Here is a 22177-nt window from a genome sequence, read left to right on the forward strand (position 1 = left end):
AGTACAGAGAAGCAGGCAGATAGCATAGTCAGGAGAATCCAGAGGTCAGTAAACAGGTAGTATCAAGTGCAGTACATAGGAATAGGCAGATATCTTAGGGGAAGCCAGAATTCAGTACACAAGTAGTATCTAGTGCAGTACAGAGGAGCAGGCAGATAGCTTAGTCAGGAGAAGCCAGAGGTTGGTGCACAGGTAGTATCAGATGCAGTACAGAGGAGCAGGCAGATAGCATAGTCAGGGGAAGCCAGAGGTCGGTACATGGGTAGTATCAGGTACAGTACAGAGGAGGAGGCAAATAGCTTAATCAGGGGAAGCCAGAGGTCAGTACACAGGTAGTATCTGTTGAAATATAGAAGAGCAGGCAGGTAGCGTAGTCAGTGGAAGCCAGAGGTCGGTACATGGGTAGTATCAGGTGCAGTACAAAGGAGCAGGCGGGAAGCGTAGTCAGGGGAAGCCAGAGGTTGGTACACAGGTAGTATTTGTAGCAGTACAGAGGAGCAGGCAGATTGTGTAGTCAGGGGAAGCCAGAGGTCGGGACACAGGTAGTATTAAGTGCGGTACACAGGAGCAGACTAGTAGCATAGTCAGAGGAAGCCAGAGGTTTGTTCACAAGTAGTATTTGTAGCAGTATAGAGGAGCAGGCAGGAAGCGTAGTCAGGGGAAGCCAGAGGTTGGTACATGAATAGTAGCAGTTCAGTTCAGAGGAGCAGGTAGGTGATGGAGCATGACAATAGTCTTGGAGCACAAATAATCATGCAATAAGGAAGTGGAAGGGCCAGGCTTTTATAGAAGGTCCAATCTGGGAGAACAGGTTGGAGACAAACAAGAAACTGGATAACCCCAATTCAGTAGGGCTGCCTGGGGTAAAATAATAGATATACTCACCCCTCCATGGCTGCCGTAATCCAGCACTGCAGCCCCACTGTAGTCCTGGTGATTGTTGTGACATATAATGTTACAGGCATTCAGGTGACCACTGCAGCCAATGAGAGGCTGCAGCATCACATTCCTGAATTCCTGGCATCATGGTACTCAGGAGAACGCGCGGTGATTGCTGCAGCTTCCCATTGGCTGCAGCGGTAACCTGACTTCCTGTGATGGCTACTGTCACAACAAATTCCAGGCCCACAGCAGGGCTACAGCGCTAGACGGTGATTTAACTATATTTCAGTTCACTATTTTACCTCAGGCAGCCCTATGGAAGCGGGGTTGCCTGGTAACCGGACAACACCTTTAAAATCAGAGGCGTAACCTGAAGCTCCTGGTCCCAATGCAAAATCTGTAACAGGGCCCCAACTATAATGTTTAATTCCTATTACTGGTCTCCTCATAAGCAAAAAAAGATTTTATTGGCCCACTAAGGCCTTCCTCACACAGAAGCTTTTTTCTGCGATTAACGCAGCGTTTTCAGAGCTGCGCTAATAGCACTATAATGCTCCCATTGTTTTCAATGGAGCCTGTCAGACAGCTGCTTGATAGCGGCGCTGGAATTTTCGAACAGGATCTGTTCTAGTTTTCGGAGTTTGGCGCACCTCATATATTGAATTAATGAATATGCTAAACCCAACTGGGAGCTGCAACTGAAAGCGAAAGTAAAATCGCGGCGCTTTGCCGAACACCTGTGTAAGGGAGGTCTAAGGCTCCAGGCCCCAAGAGCACAGTGCTATCCGAACCCACTATAGTCATGCTCCTGTTTAGAATAGAAGAACCACGGTACAGGAAGGCCCCAATGACATATTACAGCTCCATAAAAGGAGGTTTTGTGGAGCCCGAACACAACCTTGGCATGTGCATCAGGCCATAAATGAACCTTGAGGGACATTCTCGTAATAGCCCCAATGCTATATTTATACAGGCTTGTTGATTGCATCCCTGTGCAAATATATTTCAGCTGGAAATTTGGTTTACACTCAGATGGATAAGGCAGATAATATTAATCATGGAAGAAATGAAACAGTAATATTTACAAAGGTGGAGAAAAAGACAAAGGTCAGTTAAGTTCAGCCAGCTATTAATTGTAGACTTGTTATGCTGGATCAGAGGAAGACAAAACAAAACCCCAGTGAGTCATTTGGTCAATTATGGGGGAAAATTCCTTCCTGACTTCCCACCTGGATATCCGACTAATAGTCATTCCATTGTCATCTGAATTTTACGTTAATTCATACAATCTTGGTTCCACTTTGACTATTTTAATTGATGCAATGAAGCTTGAGACATCAGCATACCGTTCAACCATGACTTTATGTGTCCCACATATCGCATATGTGACTTTTCAGCTCCTATATCAAGAGGCTATATTGAGTTTAAGAGCTAAACATCAGGGTTGTGATACTGGGGACAATTAAAGGGTTTTTTGCAGCTCTAAAAAGTTGATGACTTATGCTGACCTATTCGTACCTTATCCAGGCTGAAGGTGGCCAGGTTTTACGGAAACTGCCTTGTGGACTGATATACAATGTTTCTGTAACTCCCATATAAGTGAATGGAAGCTACACTGTTTCCATAACCTCTGAGATACAGAAACAGTGTAGAGCAGTCTAGCTGTTTCCACAAAACCCAGACATCTTAGTCAGTGTAGAGCAGGCAAAAGTGAGACGGTGTGGAGTCAGAGGGGCCAGTTTTTGAGAGAAGTACAAATCCTAGAGTTGGAACCTGCATCTATCAAACATTTATGACATATCCTGTAAATACTGTATGCTATAAATGTCTGCGATAGGTATACCCTTTTAGCCCTTTCCAATCCACTGTCTGACATCCTCCAACATTCTGATTGAAGCCTATACAGCTTCGATGTCGGAAGACGTCCTGCAGGGTCTGTATATTACTGGCCGCCTTGTTTTTGGGGGCCTCTCCGTCATGTCACATACTGCAGTACTGGCTCATTGTAAAATGACAGAGAAAAAAAACCCTAGGAAACCCTGAATCCAAAATTGGATTGCAAAGGGTTAAAGCTTTAGAATAGAGACTCTTCAAATCCAATAGCAACCCTTTGGTTCATTATAACTAAATACTAGTTCAGTGGAATATGAAGTGGGCCCACATAGGGAGCAATTTCATTAATCAGAAAATATAAAAGAGTTGCTTTTAAGTACGGATGAGCAATTACTGCAATACTTGATTCTCGTGAAATCAGCCCGATATCAACACGAACCATCGTGAACTAGGATGGCCGATTCCAACTCCCATAAAAGTTAATGGGAGTAAAAATCAGTTTCACAGTTTTGTCCTCCAGAATATCCCCGATGCAGTTAAAGCCCCCCAAATTACATGGGAATACAGCGACCAATCTGGGGAACACTCTGCTCCTCCCAAAAACTGATAAAAATAGCATACAGTGATATAAGGTTCACACATAGCACGGGGTGTCAGTGAAAACAAGAGACCCACATAAGGTCTGCTAGATCAAAAATTGTACCAAGAAAGATAGTAGGCATGCTCTTTGCTTTAAAAGCAATGTCATACATTTTTTATAAAGAAAAATTCAGGTGAAGACAACACTCAAACACGGACTTTCTCCAAGGAGTAATGTAGAGCTACTCAAGACAGCAGATGTGGTGCTTATGTAAAAAGCAATGTCATTAATTTTACAAGGAGAAATTCTACCAGGTGGACAGAACAGCCAAGCATGAGCCTTCTGCAGAGAAAAGCAGTAGAGTTACAGTTGTTTCCTGTACTTTAGAAAATGTTTGTTGTTTAGGGAGGAGGAAACAAGGAAACAGGAGAAGAAGAGTAGCAGCACCTTGAGGGCAGAGTGTAGTCTTTGATATAAAACTATGGTCAATCATATGTCAGTAGAAATTGTCAGCGTGCTAATTAATCAGTGGAATTTGCCATGGTGGTTCAATCCCTGGAAGGCACAATATGTGAGAACAGAAGGCCATAGAGTACGCTCTCTCAATATACAGACCATTTGTATAGGCATATAAATGTGATGCAGCTTCTTTCTCTGCTCCCTCCTATAGAACCCTGTTTAAGTTCTCTGCTAGTCTACAAGCTTTCACACCAGCCGTAATAGATCCTCTGTAGAATATTTGTACCTAACAACGGACCATTTGTTACATAGACATAGAAATGTGATGCAGCTTCTTTCTCTGTTCCCTCCAATATAACCCCAGTATACACACCAGTAGCAATATATCCTCTGTAGAATATCTGTCCATATTAACAACATACCACGTGTTATATAGGCCTGTAAACATGATGCAGTTTCTTTGTCCTGTGCTCAAATGTAAAATAGCTACTGATTACACTGTGCCTATGTTATATATGGCCAGGTCATGTGATGCCAATGAGACAGCTGCCCATATGCAAGACACATTTGGTGACCTCATCAAAGTGCCACGACTACTAATTGGCTGCACGCTGACCTTAGCAGTAGGGATTATTTTAAATTAAATTTTCTTGCATTTTTTGACAAAAATTGGTTCAGATTTACCCAATTTGATTTAGCTAAAATTGGGGCAATTTTATCGCCCGACCAATCAAAACGACCAATTCTACTATTCATGCAATTCCCTAATATGTAAATAGCTATCAATGAAAGGTAAATTATATAGATTCATAAACCACCTTTGTAAATTCAATATTTAGAAAAGGTTTGGAACAACAATACAATACCAATAAAGTAAATGTTTACATATACTTATGGGAAGACTTACTCAGGCTGGCATTTCATACACCAGTCTTAAACTAATGTGTGGTGAAATAGGATGCGCCAAATTTATTAAGAGACGTACATCTCTTAGTATACTTGATGCATCTTTGGCCCTGCACCCTCCCATCTAACTTTGTCTACTTTTCTGGACACATTTCAAAAGCGACTTGAGAAGTAAAAGTTGTAAATTTTGGCACAAAAATGGTGTGATGCAAAATGTGTTATTTTCTACACCGAAAAATTGGCAGAGATCATGTCATTGAATAAATTTGCCCCTATAACTTTCCATACATTTTGAATAATAAAAGAATGCAAATTTTTTTTTTAAACTCGTTTTATTGACAGGTTAACAGCATGTCAAATACAGAAAAAGAAACATTGTGCAGTACATAGTCTTACATGTAATAGAAGCCAGTCAGGCTTGTACATTACGGTTTACATCTTTTCTGGTACGTTTTGCTGGTCCGGAGTGGAGGGGGAATATGGTAGGTGTGAATTAAAGTACAATGTCGTAGGAGGGATAGGTAGGTGGGAAGAAGTAGAAGTAATGAGAGGTTCATGGCGAACAGGATACCAGTGTTGGGACACATTTTAGAACATATATCAGTTGTATCGGTTATCTTAAGCAGACTTGTATGGGTTTGCATCAGAATGTGGTTATCAACCGGGTATGTCGCAGTACGGAGTCGGGGCCATCAAGGTGTTTTATTTTGCGGGGGAGGAAGGAAGCGTGTGGTTGTACTCCGGGTGGTTGACAGAGCGCGGGGCCGAGTCCCCCCATCCCGCCATGGTTCCCCGGGGGTTTTACTGTCGTCTTTGTAACACTGATATGGCTAATGAGAGCGGTTGCGGAGGAAACCAGGTCAGTGAAGAGTCACACCATTGGCCCCACACCTTTTGGAATTTATCCGGGCAGTTGCGGGCTTTGTATACTATGTTGTTGTAGGGTATAGTTGAATTTGTGATTTTTTTTCCACATTGACACGGTCGGGCCTCTCTGGTCCATCCATCTCATCGCAATGACCTTTCTGGCCATGAACAGGACCTCCCTTAGAAATATTCTGTGATAGTGTTGCCACTGCTGCTCATCGAGGATGCCAAAGAGGCAGATTTCTGGGGTGGCAGGAACCGGGATTTCGAGGACCGCGGAAAGCAGATCTATGACTTCATTCCAATATGATCGGATCCGCGGTCAGTCCCAGATCATATGCCAGAAATCAGCGTATGTGCAGGTGCATCTGATACAGTGCGTGGCTGGGATCCTACCCATCTTGTGTAATCTCGCCGGGGTGAGATAACATTGATGGACAATGTATAGTTGGGTCATTTTATTATTTGCTGAGGGAGAGACGGATAGCGGCGATTCTAATACCTCTTGAAAGGTCTCTTCCGTCAGTGTTGGAATCAGAGACTTCCATTTAATCAGAGCGGGAGGAATTTCCCTTGTGGCTTTTGAAGTTGTAAGATGGGAATATAATGTCGAGATGAGTCCCCGGGGCCCTTGTGATCTTAATATTCCGATTAATGGGTAGTAGGATATAATGCTACTCATAGGCGGAAATTGCGTCTGGAGCGCATGTCGGATCTGTGGATATTTCTATAAGTGGGATCGAGGTATTTGGTACTGGGCCTGGAGTTGCTCAAAGGATAGCAGGATATTCGAGTTATATAGGTCTCCTAGATGAGCTATCCCATGCTGTTCCCACACCTCCAGGTCGGTTAGTGACCGCAGCTCCCCCAGCCCAGGGTTCCTCCACAGCGGCATGTCTGCAGCTATATCAGAGAACCCGCTCACCTCCCTAGCCTGACGCCAGACCCGCATAGCCAGTCTATGGATAGGTAGTATTTTGCCCTTTACAGTGGCGGGGAGCTCTAGCAACGGCCAGAGGCTGGGGGTGTTTAGAGTCTGGGCCAGATGGGCCTCTGAATTGGGCAGTGGGCTGTCTTTCAGCCAGCATTTTAAATGTATCAATTGGCCGGCTAGGTAGTATAGAAATAGATCTGGGAGTGCCGACCCGGCTTCGTCTTTAGGTCTCTGTAGCGTGGAGAGCTTAAGTTTTGGGCTAGAATTGCCCCATATGAATGAGGTCATGAGGGAGTTCATAGTTCGAAAGAATCTCATCGGGACTGGTACGGAGATGTGCTGCAAGGTGTATAGGCACTTCGGTAGGACTATCATTTTGATCAGGTTGATGCGACGTGCGACAGATAGGGGTAATGATCCCCATACTTTAAATTTAGATCTATATAGATCTATTAGTGGATAAACGTTCAGATCTAGGGTTCGAGCAATTGTATTGGTGATCTGGACTCCCAGGTATTTAAATTCTGTAGAGACTCGTAGGCCGCACAGGGAGTCCGTAAATCGTAGGGGGCTCTGTGTAGAAACTAACATTAGAGCGGATTTTGACCAGTTTATCTGTAGGCCTGAGAAGGTTCCAAATGTATTAATGGTGTCTATGGCGTGGGGCAGAGTGGTTGTTGGTTCTGACATGAAAAGCATGAGGTCGTCAGCATATAGCGCCACACGATCCTCCCGATTTCCTATTTTAATCCCATGGTATAAAGGGCATGCTCGGAGCATAATGGCCAGCGGTTCCATGGCCAGGGCGAAGAGAAGCGGGGAGAGAGGGCACCCCTGTCTAGTACCTCTGCGCAGGGGAATGTAGGTAGAGCAGGTGCCATTCACGGAGATTGCTGCCAGTGGTGTTTTGTTAATTATGGAGATCCATTGGCTAAAGCGGTCTCTGAACCCGAATCTCTTCAGCACCTGGAGCAGAAAGGGCCACTCTATAGAATCAAAGGCTTTGGCTGCATCTAGTGAGGCCAGGGCCCAGTCCGTTTTATCTGCCGATCCAATTTGCGTTATTACCTGTACCCTTCGTAAATTTTCCCTTGTGGATTTGCCCGGCATGAATCCGGTTTGGTCTGCATGTATCAGGTCTAGAATGACGCTATTAAGGCGTCGGACCAGCATTTTTGTCAGGAGTTTATAGTCCAAATTGAGGAGGGATATGGGTCTATATGAGCCACATTCTAAGGCGTCTTTTCCCGGTTTTAGGATAAGTACGATTGTGGCCTCGTAGAAGGATGGGGGTAGCGTCTTGTTGTTGTAGGCAGCGTTATAGGTTTCCAGTAATGTGGGCAGGAGTATTTCTTGGTATTTTGCGAATACCTCTACTGGTAGGCCATCTGGGCCTGGGGCTTTACCATTGGACATCTCCTGGAGAGCCTCCGAGAGTTCAGTTAGAGTGAATGGGGCATCTACTAGGGTCTGTTCGTCCTGGGAGAGTGTGGGGAAATTAAGGTTAGATAGGAAGTTTGTTAGTTCTTGTTGTGTGGCATGGAATCCAGTGGCATAGAGGTCCCTGTAGAAGCGTTGGAATCTTGCTCCTATCAAGTTCGTTTCGTGGAGGATTTCTCCCGTTTCCGAAGCGATACGGAGTATTGACGGCGATGCCGAATTTTGATGTACCAGAGTGGCCAATAGGCTACTGGATTGATTGCCAAGTTTGTAGAACCGCTGTTTTACAAAGAAGGAGGCTCTACGGGCCTTCTCTTGTAGGTGAGTTAAGTATTGCCTGCCCTGTCTTAGCCACTGCTCTCTATGCTCGTCGGTTGGTTCTGAGATGTAGTCTGCCTCTAGGCGTTCGTATTGAGACGCCATCTCAGGTTCCAGCCTAGAGGATTTCCTTTTGATATACGAGATAGATGATTTTAGGGCGCCTCGTAAGAAGGCCTTTAATGTCTCCCATAACACTACCGGGTCGGCATCTGGCTGGTTAAGTTCAAGAAAAACCGAGAGTTGGTCGGGCACTCTATCATTTGTACCGAATAGATTTAGCCAGAATGGGTGTACACGCCAGTTATGCCTATGGCCATGTGTGTCTGGCGTGGAGACCTCTACAAGTATAGGCGAGTGGTCCGATATGCTTCTAGGAAGGTATTTAATGTGAGTTATTGCAGTGCATAGTCTGGCGTTTCCAAGACAATAGTCTATTCGGGATAGAGTGTTCCTGCCGGCGGAGTGGCACGAGTATTCGCGGGTCGCCGGTCGCCTAACTCTCCAAACGTCACGCCAACCAACCTCTTGTAAGAATTGCGTCAGGGGTGAAGGGCTTGCCTGGGCTGGGTGAGCTGCGGGGGCACCAAATCTGTCCATCTGGGGGTCCAGTATCAAATTTAAGTCGCCCATGCATATTATAGAGGCATTGGGGTACTGGGTGGCGAATTGGGCCGCCTGGTGTAGAATTGCTATGTTGGCCGGTGGGGGGAGGTATAGCCCGATTATTACGTAGGGTAGGGACTCTATCCACGCCTGAATGAACAGAAATCTGCCCTCCGGGTCTCTGACTGTGCGTCCCGGTTCCCATCGCAGTCGCTTGTGAATTAATATTGATACTCCTCTGGCATACGAAGAGTAGGTTGAGTGAATAGCCCATTGGACCCATGGTTTCTGTAGTTGCCCTGTTTTCTCGGAGATCAAGTGCGTCTCCTGGAGGCATACTATGTGGGGGTTGTAGTTTCAAATATATGAGAAAATCATGGAACGTTTTCTAGGAGCTCCCATTCCCCTCACATTCCAGGAAAGTATGTTTATGTTGGCCATTTAACTCGGGTGGTTCTATGATTATGCGGGAGAGAGTGCCCCTCTGAGTCAGATCGAGCCCGCGCCCGATCAACCACCAGGCCCCCCCGAACAAGGGTTGAGGGGTGTGTCCCCATGCTCCGGCCGCAGCAAATTCCATGTGTTGCACTGCACAAACTTATCCAAAACTTTACGATTGTAATTACATCAACAGCAAGTTGCCAGGTTATTACAAACATCATAACATTTAACGTAACTTGAACGTGCGTGTGATAACGGGGAAGACTGTGCACCCAAAATACGATGGTAAAGCTGGGCACAGTCAGACAGATTAACTCTGCTTAGAACTCTAGGCCCCCAATATCACAGGTACATTTACTTCTCTGCCCGACTAAAGTTTCTTATGCATATTTAAACCAGTAAGAATTTTTATATAGTATATAGTAGGTTCTTTCTGTAATTTCCCCTATTGCGCTAGATCGTGCCGCTGTAGAGCGGTATGTAGGGGAGTGGAAGGGTAGTAGTGGGTAAAGAGGGGGGAGAACAGCAAGGGCAGATGGGGGATAGACGCAGGTGTGTGTCCATATTTTCTTGGGGGTCATAGGGGGGGGTGTTAAACTGACCATAGTCTAGTATCCCAGTCCCTCGGCTCCCCCTCCTCTCTTGGCTGGACCTATTAGGAGGTTGTTAGCACCCCAGTACTCGAAGGGGCAAAGGGATTATAATAGTGGAGGGGGGGAGAAGAGGGTCAGACAGGAGCCAGATGCAGGTGTATGCGTGTGCATTCTTGAAGATCATGGGAAATATTGAACTGACCGTGTTTGAGTGTCCAAGTCCATCATCCCCCCTCCCCCCCCCCCCCCCCCCCCCCCGGAATAGACCTGTCAGAAGATCATTGGCGTCTGGGCGATCTTGGCATACGGTTGAGCCAGTCCTCGGCTTCCTCTGGAGTGGAGAAGAAAGTAGCTCGTTCATTGTGGACCACGCGCAGGCGAGCTGGGTACATCATGGAGTACGGTATGGCGGCCTCTCTCAAACGGCGCTTGACCGCTACGAAGGATGCTCTGGTTTTTTGCAGGGCGGCCGAAAAATCTGGGAAAAGAGAAATGTTAGCGTTCTGGTACTGGAGGTTCTGCGCCCGCCTTGCAGCCTGGAGGGCTATATCTCGATCCTTGCTGCTCAGGAGTCTTGCCAGCATCGGTCTCGGGGGTGCTCCTGGAGGTAGGGGGCGACCCGGGACCCTATGGGCCCGCTCAATGGCGAAGGCCGCTGTGAATTTGGCCTCTGGCAAAAGTTCTTTCAGCCAGGTTTCCATAAATGAGCAGGGATCTTGACCCTCGGCGCGTTCCGGTAGTCTTATTATCCGGAGATTGTTTCTGCGTAGTCTGTTTTCCAGATCATCTGCTCGTTGGAACCAGGAGTTTGCTGCTTTGTCAAGTTCTGTAAGTTTATCTGGTATTGGAGCCATGGTGTCTTCGAGTTGCGATATACGTGTCTCGGCCTCCCCTACTCTGCTTCTGAGATTTTGCATGTCTTGCCGTAACAAACCTACATCTATTTTGACCTCCTCAATTTTCCCGGTTAAGGAGGTAGTGCTGGTCTGTATGGCCTCTAGAAGCTGCGCTATGACTTGTCTGAGCGTTGGTTCCTTTTCTGTCTCTGGGGATGTTGCCGAGCCTGAGGCCCCACTCGCGTCTTCGTCTAGTCTGAGTGGTCGACGTGGGGTGTCTGTTGTTGGATCGAGTGCGTAAGCCTTGAGGCGCTCTGTTATCAGTGGGGGAGTATTTCGGCTCATCTTGGACAACTTGCGGCTTTCCCGCCTACGGGAGGAGGACGGCGGTGGTATGTTTGCGGTCTTTATGCCCTGAGAGAACTGTGGAGAATTTCCTTGCTGACGGGGGTTTGAGATGTATAAATACACTCCGTTGCAGTGGAGTGAGTGGCTTGGGGTATAGAAGTTGCTGACCTGCTTGGTTTGGCTAGTTATCAGTTAAGTGTATTCAATATTTGCTCTTTGTCGCAGTCGGGATTGTCGTTGAGGATCCCCCTAGGTTATAGAGGTGGCAGTTGTAGTGGTCAGAGTTCGCTTGGCGTTTGTGTGCTTTGGTGGGATGCAAATGTCTCCCTGGTCGTGTTCCGGCACCTCTTTGCAAAGGGAGACGCGTGTTGTTTGCCCGTTTCGGAGGCAGTGCGATTACAGGTAGATGTTATATGCGGCCAGTTGGTGGTTGCTCGTACCGGGCTGGAGGGTGCCTGGGCACGTGGGGTGCAGGTTGCCAGCGGTGCTGGTTGTGGGTTAATCACCCGCTTTAGGGTTGTTGTCACTGTGGGGTGGCTGGCAGTCCCCTTGTATGGTCTAGTGATAATCGCCCGTTCCGGGCTGCAGCAATGTCCAAGTGGAGGGGGGTTCCACCGTGCACCTTATGTTAGACAGGTGCAGGTTGCCAGCGGATCCCTGTTGTGGGGTGCCTACCCGTTTCAGGAGTGCTCCCTTTATGGGGTGCTTGGCAGACCTTTAATGTGCCTCTCATGCAGGACTGCTTTTGGAGCTGGGGGGGAGGGGGTGTATCCCTCTCGCTCTCTGGTGTCCAGGGGGAGCAACCCGGTGGCCTCTATGGTGGTTCCTCTCTCCCCTCTAGGTGCCCCGCTGCCTCTCACCAGGGTTTCCTGTGCCGGGCTGTCGGGTCTGGGACTCAATGCTGGCCGGTCGGCGTCTGTCGCTCTCCTTCTCTGCACTACGGGAGGCTTCCGGATCCTCAGGGCCGTGATGCCGCGGCCCTCTGCTGGCTCCCGCAGCTCTCTTTAGCCTCCCGGACTTTGTCGCTCACCGCTCCACGGGCCTCGACCCTCCCGCCAAGTCCTTCTAGTGTGGCGGAGCTGCGGGATGCGCGCCGTTTCTCGCGGCCGGAAGTGTCGGCGCTGGATCTCTAGTAGCAGGCCCAAGGCCGGTATCTGCCAGTCTTCACCGCCGGGTACCCGCTGGAGCTCCCTCGGTCCCGCTGGAGGTGTTCACTTGCGTCTGGGTGAGTTGTTCTGGCGGTTAGTGGAGTCGGGCAGTCAGGATGGGTTCAGGATGGTGGGGATTGCCACGGAGCTCAAGTTCCGTGCGTCCTCACAGCATGGCTGCTGGACACGCCCCCCCAAGAATGCAATTTTAATGGCAGACAGTAACTATTTTTTTCTTTTATTGATGCACAATAGACATGATGGCTGCTGGCAGTGGCTGACAATTCCTCTCACCTCCTTGTAATGTTGATCACTGGTTGCTGTATATTCAGTGTCAACACTATGGTAGACACTGCATGATCCTCCTTGCTGTCAATGCCACCCATAGGGCGCACATGCAATCTGGATGGCTTTCTGGCAATATAAGACACCCTCCCACTATGGAGGGTTTCTGAGCAATAGGTTCCAGTAGGTTCTGCAAAGATGCAAATTTATTGTGATTCTCTTTTGGTTTGACCTGTACCTGATTCCCCCAACTTTAATGTTTCTTCCTGTCCTGAACTCGGCTTGTACTTTCGCCATGATATATCTGTTTGCTGCCTGCCCTGACCCTCTGTCTGTCTCACCATTACACAAGAACGATGACTGTCCTGACCTTGGCCTGCATATTGACTACATCTCTACCTGTACTGCTGGTACTGTGCTACAGTACTTTTGACCTGTCCATGTCAGCTACCACTGAATCAATACTACTCTTGGGGTAATGGCCTTGGGCAAAGGCGTAACTTGAAGTTTCTGGGCCCCCAACTATAAGGCTTTATTCATAGTACTGGGCTCCCTACATGGAAGAAGTGAGCTTATGGGCCCCTTAAGGCTCCTGGGCCCGGGTGCAACTGCATCTCCTATAGTTACGCCCCTGGCTTTGGGGTTCCTGCAGCTGAAAAACAATTGCCAATTTGAGGAGTTAAAAGGTGAAAACCAGGTGCTGCCTTCATGAGTAGCCCAAACCTAAATCAGACAGTGATAATGTGGGTCCGCACATGTTGCGAGACAAGGCATTTGAGACTGCCATATAGGTGGGCTAAATCGATATGTTCACAGTGGCATCAGCTGAAGAAACAAATGATCTACAGCTAGATGCGTTGGGGAGATTTATCAAAACTTGTGCAAAGGAAAAGTGAAGTAGTTGCATGCTTCCTTTGCATACACATTGATAAATCTTTCCCATTTTTCTTTGTCCATGGCTTGGTGTACACGCACCGTACATCCTCAAGTCTATCTGCTTCAAATCTACCCATTATCTTAGTGTAAGAATGCTTAGACTGAAAGTTAGACAAAATATTTCTCATTTATATGAAACAATCATTTTTTTAAGAAGACAAGTTAAAAGCTGCAGAAAATACCGCATAATCACAGAGACGGGGCAGGTCATGTCTCCAATTGTTGGTGTCACTACTAATAGATTCATAATGCTATTTGACAAGGTTAATCTCGGCTTGAATGTAGCATTTAGCCCTCTGGTACTCGTCGCAAGATGCTACACAACCCCTTTAAATTGGAGATTAAGAAATGCAGAAAATGATGGCCCGCTCAAGGGTTTGTTATCCTTCTATTGGCAATTATTCCTTATTGTTTTTACTATTGCACATTATTAATGGTTGTGTCTGAGATAAAACAAAAGGGTTTTTCCATCTACATTTACTTACCAGATATTTTTTGCATTATTAATAATTATTGTATAGAAGAGCTTTTCAACTGTTAAGGCCAATTAGACGTGACAGTTTTTCTAAACTAACATAGAATGAACCTGATGCACAAAGTCTTTAGAACCCTATAGAACCATGAGCAGAAGTGTACTAGAGGTCTGTACACAATCCGAGTTATACAACCATTTTCATATGGAGCTTTTCTTTTACTGTCTGATTTGATATGATTGCATGGTTTGTAGGGGAGCTAAACTCCTGTTATATAAAGCTGTATGGAGCATCATATGGCAGCACATAGAGTACAAAGGACTCAGTGCGCCTCCTTACAGGTTCTACACACAGCCAGAGGTGTAACTTGAAGCTCCCGGGGCCCAATGCAAAACCTGTAACGGGGCCCCCAACTATAATGCTTTATTCATAGTACTGGGCTCCTTATATACAGAAGAGAGACCTCATGGGCCCCCTAAGGCTCCTGGGCCTGGGTGCAACCGCATCCCCTGCATCCTCTATAGTTATGCCCCTGCACACAGCAGAGGCCTAAGGTGACCAGTTACATCCTTAGAATTATTGGCATTTACTGTAAAGCTCTTTTTTTGGACATTGAACCTATCCTAGTCATTGACAGGCTGGCAATATCAGATTGGTGGAGATCTAACTCCAAGCACCTTCGCCGATCAGCTTACTGAAGGAGCAGGGGTGCACCACCTCCCCTTCATTGTGTACCATGCACAGAGCCATACATAGTGGCTGTGCCTGGTATTGCAGCACAATCCCATTCACTTGAGCTGCAGAACCAGTATATTTCCTTATTGAATTTGTGGCCACTAGGGGGCATGTCGTCACCATGACGGACTTGGCAGCTAGCATCTTTATTTTAAAACTGCTATGCAGTAATGGATTTATGTATGCTCTCTTAACAGAAGTTCTTCATGCTGGGAGTGGGTTACACTATGCTGTGTGAAGAAGCTCTGGGCTATTCTGTAGTTAGTATTCAGGTGAGCCACTACGTTACATATCCCTGTTCATAAGAGCTTTCTGCGGGTAGTGTAGTTAGCACACTGACAGAGCGTGTTGGGAATTCCTTTCTAGCAGGCACAGCAAGCCAAATGTAAAAGAACAAGTGGCAACATGTATAATAGTTAGAGATGAACGAGCACACTCATCCAAGCTTGATGCTCGTTCGAGTATTAGGGTACTCGAGATGCTCGTTACTCGAGACGAACACCATGCGGTACTCGAGTCAATTGCATTTCCTTCCCCGCATGTTTAGCACCATTTTCTATCCAATAGACATGCGGGGAAGGCATTACCACTTCCTGCTGTGACGTGCCAGCCCCCCCCCCCCCCCCCCCCCCACAGTAGTGAGTGGCTGGGCCGACCAGGTGACCGCCGAGTACTTAGAGTGGTCCCGCCCGCGGTTCGCCTCAGACGCATGCTGGCAAAGGTTAGGGATAGTGCTGCTGCTGATATAGTGACAGTGTTAGAGTAGGATCCTGTCGTCAAGAACCCCAACGGTCCTTCTTAGGGCTACTCCTCATAGTGTGCATTACTGTTGTGGCTGGCTGGGAGCAGTAGTGCACCAATTTTTTATTTTTTTTTTAGCATCTCGGGCTGTGCAGGCCATTTCAACTACAGTGTTCTCAGTCTGCAGTGCATAACGTAGAGTTTAGGGACAGAGCTGCTTCTATAGGGAAAGATATACAGTTCTGATCCTCCGTACAAGAACCCCAACGGTCCTTCTTAGGGCTACATCTGACTGTGTGCTTTACAGTTGTGGCTGGCTAGGAGTAGTAGTGCACCAACTTTTGTATTACGCATCTAGGCCTGTTCCCAGCCTTTTAGTAATAGCGTTCTCAGCCTGCAGTGCCGTACAACCAGCTCTCACCGTGAAACTGCACTCTAACTTTTCCTAGCCTACTGCAAACTAGTTCAGTTATACCGTTCTGTGTCTGCAGTGCATTAGACAGAGGTCTCAACGTGAAACAGTACTGTAATATTTCCTGGGCCACTGCAAAGTATTTCAGCTCTGCCGCTGTGTAGAGCGTCTCACAATACCCTTTCCTTGGTGGGGTTGAGATAGCCGTGGTTACCAGCACTATCCAATGGCTTTAGAGTCTTCTCCCACTCCATACAGCCTCTCTTATCTACAAGTCTCTGCGAGCAGTGAATTACCCCTAGGTATCAGCGCAAGACAGCGGGTTAATTTTTTCAAATTACAGCATAGAGCCTCCGCTATCTACAAGTCTCTGTTTGCGGTAAATTAAGCCACAATTGTCAGTGCTGTACAGTGGGGTAATTTATTTGGGCCCTGCTCTATTCTTAATCCGCCATGATGAGCAGTAGGGGTAAGGGTCGAGGACGCGGACGCGGGCGTTCAAGTGAGGGTATGGTCACAGGCCGAGTTCCTGGGCGTGATGAATCACAGCTGGCTGCTGCGGGATTAGGAGAGAGGCAAGTTTCTGGGCTCCCCAGCTTCATATCACAATTTACGGGTCCACGTGGTAGACCTTTATTACAAACAGAGCAGTGCGAGCAGGTCCTGTCGTGGATGGCAGAAAACGTGTCCAGCAATGTATCGACCACCCAGTCTTTTACGCAGTCCACTACTCCTGGCCTAGGGACTGCAACTCTCAATCCTCTGGCTGCTCCTCCTTCCTCCCAGCCTCCTCACTCCATGAAAATGACATATTCTGAGCAGACAGACTCCCAGGAACTGTTCTTAGGTCCCTGCCATGAGTGGGAAAAAACTGTTCCTCTCTCACCTGAGGAGTTTTTCGTGACCAATGTCCAACCTTTTGGGAAGTTCCCGGAGTCCGGGTGATGAGGCTGGGGACTTCCGGCAACTCTCTTAAGAGCTTTTTGTGGATGAGGATGATGATGAGACATAGTTGTCTGTCAGTGAGGTAGTAGTAAGGGCAGTAAGTCCGAGGGAGGAGCGCTCAGAGGATTCGAAGGAAGAGCACCTGGACGATGAGGTGACTGACCCCACCTGGTTTGCTAAGCCTACTGAGGACAGGGCTTCAGAAGGGAAGGCAAGTGCAGCAGCAGGACAGGTTGGAGGAGGCAGTGGAGTGGCCAGGGGTAGAGGCAGGGCCAGAGCGAAGAATCCCCCAACTGTTTCCCAAAGCACCCCATTGCAGCAAGCCTCCGTGCAGAGGGCTAGGTGTTCAAAGGTGTGGATGTTTTTTAGTGAGAGCGTGGATGACTGACGAACAGTGGTGTGCAACCTGTGTCGCACCAAGATCAGCCGGGGAGCCACAACTACCAGCCTCACCACCACCAGCATGCGCAGGCATATGATGGTCAAGCACCCCACAAGGTGGGATGAAGGCCATTCACCGCCTCCAGGTCACACCACTGCCTCTTTCCCAGTTCCCCAACCTGCCACACAGATCCAATCCTCCTTCCAGGACACAGGCACGAGCGCTTCCCGGCCTGCACCCACACTCTCACCTCCACTGTCCTCCACTTCATCCAGCAATGTCTCTCAGCGCAGTGTTCAGCTGTCGCTAACACAAGCATTGGAGCGAAAGCACAATTACGCCACCACCCACCCGCATGCACAAGTTTTAAATGTACACATTGCCAAATTAATCAGCCTGGAGATGCTGCTGTACAGGCTTGTGGAAACAGAGGCTTTCAAAAACATCATGGCGGCGGTGGTCCCGCGCTACTCGGTCCCCAGTCGCCACTATTTTTCCCAGCGTGCCGTCCAAGCCCTACACCAGCACGTCTCCCGCAACATAAATCATGCCCTCACCAACGTGGTTACTGGGAAGGTCCACTTAACAACGGACACGTGGACAAATACTGGCAGGCAGGGCCACTAAATCTCCCTGACAGCACATTAGGTAAACTTGGCGGAGGCTGGGACCGAGTCAGAGCCTGGGACCGCTCACGTCCTACCCACACCCAGAATAGCGGGTCCTACCTCGGTGCTGGTATCTGCGGCATTTTATGCCACCTCCTCCAAACCCTCCCCCCCTCCTCCTCCTCCGCCATGTCTACCTCTGAATTAAGAAGTGTGAGCACATCGCCAGCAGTCGGTAGCGCGCGGCGCAGCAGCACGGCGGTGGGCAAGTGTCAGCAAGCCATGCTGAAACTAATCAGCTTAGGTGACAAGAGGTACATGGCCCCCGAGCTGCTGCAGGGTCTGACAGAGCGGACCGACCTCTGGTTTCACTGCTGAGCCTCCAACCGGGCATGGTCGTGTGTGACAACGGCCGTAACCTGGTGGCAGCTCTGCAGCTCGGCAGCTTCACACTCGTGCCATGCCTGGCCCACGTCTTCAATCTGGTGGTTCAGCGGTTTCTGAAAAACTACCCCCACTTGTCTGACCTGCTCGGCAAGGTGTGCCACGTCTGCGCACATTTTGGCAAGTCCACCACGGACGCTGCCACCCTAAGGACCCTGCAACATTGGTTTCAGCTGCCAGAGCACCCACTGCTGCACGACGTGCCCACACGCTGGAATTCTACGCTGCACATGTTGGCCAGGCTGTACGAGTAGCGTAGAGCAATAGTGGAATACCAGCTGCAACATGGGTGGCGGAGTGATAGTCAGCCTCTGCAATTCTTTACTGAGGAGTGGGCATGGATGGTAGATATCTGCCAGGTCCTTGGAAACTTTGAGGAGTCTACACAGATGGTGAGCGGCGATGCAGCAATCATTAGCGTTACCATCCCGCTGCTTTGCCTGCTGAGAAGTTCTCTGCTAAGCATAAAAGCTGACGCTTTGTGGTTGGAACAGGAGACGGGGGCTGACAGTATGTTGCTTGATAGCCAGATCACCCTCATGTCTATATCTCAGCGCGTTTTGGAGGAGGAGGGGGGGGGAGGGGGAGGAGGAGGAGGAGGGAATCAGGCAGCATGTCCAGCGCAGGCAGGGGAACACTCTCCAAGGCCTTTGCCAGCTTTGTGGCTCCCCAGCAAGACTGTGTCACCACTCCTCAGTCAAGGCTGAGTTAGAGGGAGCACTGTAAAAAGATGGTGAGGGAGTACGTAGCTGATCGTACCACCATCCTCCGTGATGCCTCCGCTCCATACAACTATTGGGTGCCAAAGCTGGACACGTGGCACGAACTTGCGCTGTACGCCCTGGAAGTGCTGGCCTGCCCTGCCGCTAGCGTCTTGTCAGAGAGGGTGTTTAGTGAAGCTGGGGGAATCATCACGGATAAGCGTATCCGCCTGTCAACTGACAGTGCTGACATGCTTACACTCATAAAGATGAACAAAGGCAGACTTCTCTTCTACACTGGCGGAAAGAAGCGGAATCTAATGATTCTTTTCGCTGCAACAGGAGAAAAATGCATCCTCTATCACCACAAAAAAGGGGGAATTTGTCAAGCAGACTCGGATATAATTACTCCTCCTCCTAAAACAGCATGTCATCACGCTCAACTGCCAATTTTTCTGCAACCCAAAAGGCTAAAAAGTTTTTTACAATTTTTCAAAGTTTCAAAAGAATTGATACTTTAACAGAAACCAATTTTTTCACAGGGCTGCCTCCAGGCTCTGTGACAAATTAAGCAACAGCGAGCTGTATCTTTAAAAAATGTTTATGGGTTTCACATGACATCGCGGTTGAGCAATTTTTCAGGGGTGCACTTGTACTCTTGGTGCACCAATTTTTCTGGCCCTCGCCTATACTGTTATCTAACTAAATTTTCTGGCCTTCGCCTACACTCTTGGTAACAACATTTTTTCAGGTGTTCGCCTAAACTCTTGGTACGGGGGACTGCCTATACCTTTTCTACTGAATGATTTGAGGGATTCGCCTATACTCTTGCTACGGAAATGTTACAGGGGTCTGCCTATATCTTTTTTACTGAATGGTTTGAGGGGTTTGCCTATACTTTTGCTACAGAAATGTTACTGGGGTCCACCTATACTCTTGCTACAGAAATGTTACTGGGGTCTGCCTATACTTTGGCTACAGAAATGTTACTAAGATCCGCCTATACTCTTGCTATAGAAATGTTACTGGGGTCTGCCTATATTTTGCTACAGAAATGTTACTGGGGTCCACCTATGCAGTTTCTACTGAATGGTTTGAGGGGTTCACCTATACTCTTGCTACGGAAATGTTACAGGGGTTTGCCTATACTCTTTCTATAGAAATGTTACTGGGGTCCGCCTAGGCAGTTTCTACTGAATGGTTTGAGGGGTTCGCCTATACTTTTGCTACAGAAGTGTTACTGGGGTCCGCCTATACTCTTGCTACATAAATGTTACTGGGGTCCACCTATACTCTTGCTACATAAATGTTACTGGGGTCCGCCTAGGCAGTTTCTACTGAATGGTTTGGGGGGTTCGCCTATACTTTTGCTACAGAAGTGTTATTGGGGTCCGCCTATACTCTTGCTACATAAATGTTACTGGGGTCCACTTATACTCTTGCTATAGAAATGTTACTGGGGTCCGCCTAGGCAGTTTCTACTGAATGGTTTGAGGGGTTCGCCTATACTTTTGCTACAGAAGTGTTACTGAGGTCCGCCTATACTCTTGCTACATAAATGTTACTGGGGTCCGCCTATACTCTTGCTACATAAATGTTACTGGGGTCCACCTATACTCTTGCTACAGAAATGTTACTGGGGTCTGCCTATACTTTTGCTACAGAAATGCTACTGCGGTCTGCCTAAACTTTTACTACAGAAATGTTACTGGGGTCTGCCTATACTTTGGCTACAGAAATGTTACTGGTGTCCGCCTATACTTTGGCTACAGAAATGTTACTGGTGTCCGCCTATACTCCTGCTACAGAAATGTTACTGGTGTATGCCTATGTTGTGGGTGCACAAAGACTTCCCATCGCGGTGTTTTACCTATCTGGCACAAATACACTGACTGACTAGGGTAGAAATGTGGGCCGAGGCCGAGGTCCTTGGCGGGGTGAAACTCTGCCATGTTTGGGCACTCTGATTTCTTCCTGTGTAATACCATCTTTGTGCACCCACAGCATAGGCAAGCCCAAGGAACTCAAAGACTTCCCATTGCGGTGTTGAGCTATCTGACACATACACAGAATGAAGTGTGTGGGGACACATGGATTTCTCATGGCTCTTTAACTCATGGCACCTTGGGTCACACAAGGTGGAGGCTGGGACCGAGCCTGACCCAGGGCCCGCTCACGTACTTCCCACACAGAGTATTGCGGGTCCTACCTCGGTCATGCTTTCTCGGCCTTATTATGCCACCTCCTCCTGTTGCTTGAGGTCTGGGGATCAGCGCTGGGCAACATGTATTTTCTCTCGTGTTGCCACAGTTATCTGAGACAGTGGTTTGGGCCAAACAAAAGGAGCGTTACTGCATTAATGAGACGTTCACAGCTGCACTAGCATCCGAGTCCACTTTATGCCCACGATTAATGAGGGTGTGAGCCGAGGCCGAGGTCCTTGGCAGGGTGAAATTGCCATGTTTTGGGTGCTCTGATTTCTTCATGTGTAATACTTTCCTTGGGTTCCAGGGGCTCGTCTATGCTGTGGGTGCATAAAGACTTCCAATTGTGGTGTTTTACCTGTCTGGCACAAATACACTGACTGACTAGGGTAAAAATGTGGGCCGAGGTCCTTGGCGGGTTGAAACTCTGCCATGTTTGGGCACTCTGTTTTCCTCATTTGCAATACCATCTTTAAGTTCCTTGGGCTTGCCTATGCTGTGGGTGCACAAAGATTTCCCATTGCGGTGTTTTACGTGTCTGGCACAAATACACTGACTGACTAGAGCAGAAATGTGGGCCGAGGCCGAGGCTCTTGGCGGGGTGAAACTCTGCCATGTTTGGGCACTCTGATTTCTTTATGTGTAATACTTTCCTTGGGTTCCACGGGCTCGCCTATGCTGTGGGTGCACAAAGACTTCCCATTGCGGTGTTTTACCTATCTGGCACAAATACACTGACTGACTAGGGTAGAAATGTGGGCCGAGGTCCTTGGCGGGATGAAACTCTGCCATGTTTGGGCTCTCTGATTTCTTCCTGTGTAATACCATCTTTGTGCACCAACAGCATACATAGTAACATAGTATGTAAGGCCGAATGAAGACAATGTCCATCTAGTCCAGCCTGTCTATCCTACTGTGTTGATCCAGAGGAAGGCAAAAAACCCCAAGGCCAGAAGCCAATTAGCCCTTTTGGGGGAAAAATTCCTTCCCGACTCCCTAATGGCAATCAGACTGTTCCCTGGATCAACCGCTAATAGTTCCTACCTGCCTGTAAACCAGGATTGACACTTAACCTAATATTTATATCCTGTAATATCCTTCTTCTCCAGAAAGACATCAA

This window comes from Eleutherodactylus coqui, chromosome 8, assembly GCF_035609145.1.
Source record: "Eleutherodactylus coqui strain aEleCoq1 chromosome 8, aEleCoq1.hap1, whole genome shotgun sequence".
Lineage (NCBI taxonomy): Eukaryota > Metazoa > Chordata > Amphibia > Anura > Eleutherodactylidae > Eleutherodactylus > Eleutherodactylus coqui.